This window comes from Brienomyrus brachyistius, unplaced genomic scaffold, assembly GCF_023856365.1.
Source record: "Brienomyrus brachyistius isolate T26 unplaced genomic scaffold, BBRACH_0.4 scaffold272, whole genome shotgun sequence".
Lineage (NCBI taxonomy): Eukaryota > Metazoa > Chordata > Actinopteri > Osteoglossiformes > Mormyridae > Brienomyrus > Brienomyrus brachyistius.
The window spans coordinates 1-2,909 of NW_026042547.1; the positions used below are offsets into that span (position 1 = coordinate 1).

Consider the following 2,909-nt stretch of genomic DNA (forward strand, 5'->3'; position numbering starts at 1 on the left):
GTGCAGGTGCTGTAGCTGGTTTGCAGCCGCAGATTCTCACTGTAATTGGAGGTGAGATATGAAAATATCTGAGCCATTTCAGCTTTGTTCCTCTTAGCTTCCCCTAGGAGTCTGTTATCTGTGGAAAAAAGAGAAAAAGAGAAATAGAGACCCAGAACTTGTACTGCATTATAAGTAACACGTACCCAGAAACAGTGTTATAATAATTTTATGAAGCTGATCTCGACAAGTCTTAATGTATTATTAACAAACTTACTATAAGCAGACTGCACTATGACAGCCGTCAGCAGGAGAAAACACAATATCCCAAGAAACACTATAGCCAGTCGGTAGCATCGTCTCCCTGTGGGATCAGATCCTGAGGGAACATAAACCTCTCCATCACAGAGGATCATGGGAAAATAGAGTGCAGCTTAGAGATGTTTTCAGAGTGATTTTATTTAAATACAACATCATTATTCAGTCACATTTACATGAATTACATAAATGTCTGGAGTACTGCAGACCGAACAGCAGACAAAACTGGAGTTACCGGAATTTTACTACACAAACTCACAGACTCTTATTAATCATTATCTGTGTGTCCTTACCTGAATGTTGAGTTCGCTTTGGAGTCTGTTCTCCTTGGCTGGATGTGCATTTTGTATGTATTTCAATTATATCTGCATTAGCATAAATATCCTCATTCATTTTATAGTTTGTACTGATCTAGACTGATCACTAGAATTTCTGCCTTTAGTCTGTATGCGCAGCAACCAGCTGTACTTGTACTCCTCTCTGTAATGCTTTGTGATCTGCAATTTGCAGCACATAACACATATGATATTTAAAGCATCAAATGGGTGAAATGGGGCAGCGTGGTGGTGCAGTGCTTAGCACTGCTGCCTCACTCCTCTAGGACCTGGGTTCGAGTCTCCGCCTGGGTCACATGTGTGTGGAGTTTGCATGTTCTCCCCATGTTGTCATTGGGTTTCCTCTGGGTACTCCAGTTTCCCCCCACGGTCCAAAAACATGCTGAGGCTGTTTGGCCTTGCTAAACTGCCCGTAGGTGTGCATGTGTGAGTGAATGGTGTGTGAGTGTGCCCTGCGATGGGCTGGCCCCACATCCTGGGTTGTTCCCTGCCTCATGCCCATTGCTTCTAGGAGAGGCTCCGGATCCCCCGCAATCCAGTAGGATAAGTGGTTTGGAAAATGGATGGATGGATATGTGTGAAATGAGGTTAATTTTTATTTCTGCTATCTATTACTGCATACATACTTTTGTAGCATACAATCAATATTTAAGCAAAGACAAGATAGCAGCAATGAAAATACCCACTTCTTTCCGTCTAAATATTCTTCTAGATTAAAAAATAGTATTGTGTATTTTAAAAGTATGGGACTATTATTAATGTATTATTAACAATCTTCCTGTAAGCAAACAGCACTATGACAACCCTCAGCAGGAAAAAACAACACAATATGCCAGGACACACTATAGCCAGTCTGTAGCATCGTTTCCCTGTAGCCTCAGATCCAGAGGAGACACAAATATCTCCATCACAGAGGATCATGGGAGAATAGAGGGCAGTTTAGAGGTGTTTTCAGGATGATTGTATTCAAATATCACTTCATTATTAAGTCACATTTACACTAATGGCCCTGCTGTCATGACCTTGTCGTAGGATCCTTCCATGTGCCACGCCCCCCTCGTTACCTCGTGTGAATTCCTGATTGTGTTCAGCCGTTTCGTGTTATTTCTGAGTAGTCCTGCGTATTTAAGTCCGCAAGTCTGTTTCCCTAGTTCGGTGATTGATGTAGTTTACCGTGCGTCTGTGTTTCTACCTTAATAAACCTTGTGTTTTTGGATTTCCATCCCCGCTCCATTGTCTCCCTGCTCGCTTGCCCGACATGCGGTCGCAACACCTGCCTCCCTGCTCATGATTCAGTTAATACAATACGAATTGAGTGTTGCAGACTGAACAGCAGACGTTTTCACAACATTACATTGTCTTAAAGTGAGCAAAGCCCCCAGTAAGTAAGCCAGAGGTGACAATGGCGAGGAAAAGTTCCTTAGAAGGAAGAAACCTTGGGAGGAACCAGACTCTAAGGGGGAGCCCATCCTCCAGGGGCCGGCAGAAGTCAAATGAATAGAATGGCAAAACCCTGATTCACAATGTCAAATTTTTTCAGATTTGAGTTTCAAAACAGGGTGAATAGCAGTGATAGCAGGCAGGTGCTATTACTAATGATCACCCATCCCCCTTTCAAAAGAGTAGCTTGGGGAAGTACGGTCGAAAGATAAAAAAGGAAATGCAACAACTCTAACAGACATAAAGTTCTTGAATTTAAATTGCTGTAAAACTCCAGACCTACAGTTACATATTAGGTAAAGCTTTACGTTAACTATTAACTTTATTATTAATGTAGATTACAGCTGTCATGTCTTTAATCAAAAGTATTGTGAATGCCATGCTTTAAGACATGTTAAGGTATAATTACATTATTCTTATAAATGCATTATAAATGCATTATGCAGGTGCACTGACTGTGACTGTTCTGTGAATGCATGGTGATCTTTGAGACACAAATCATGTCATTGTGGAAGTAAGACTGGACCATCTTCCCCCATTGTCCTGTCAACCTGCTGGAGAGGGAGTTAATGGGGAAGCTGGGGATGAAGGTGGAAATGGGGGAAGACGGTTTCACTGTGACTTCAGAGGCTTTGGGACTGTTTTGCTTATTGGAGAAAGAAAACTTTGCCGCAGATGACACAATTCTGAGAGACCGTATCCCTGAAGGACAAGAACAGCCTGAAAGATTGCATTGCACTGCTCAGTTTTCTGGACAAGGAGGGGCTGAGTGCATAAAGGATCTTGAGGTTGCAGGAAAACTGGGAGAGACTGTTGTGCTTGATTACGTCCATGTGG

At 42.3% G+C, this 2,909-nt stretch overlaps 1 long non-coding RNA gene across 1 annotated transcript; it reads right to left on the reverse strand.

Annotated features, from left to right (window-relative positions):
- Positions 1 to 8: 8 nt before the first annotated feature.
- LOC125728386 (uncharacterized) lies at positions 9 to 795 on the reverse strand. Its single transcript, XR_007389054.1, has 3 exons — positions 591 to 795; positions 257 to 358; positions 9 to 118 (listed from the first exon to the last, which is right to left on the reverse strand). It is a non-coding gene; the product is annotated as an uncharacterized LOC125728386 (long non-coding RNA).
- Positions 796 to 2,909: the final 2,114 nt, after the last annotated feature.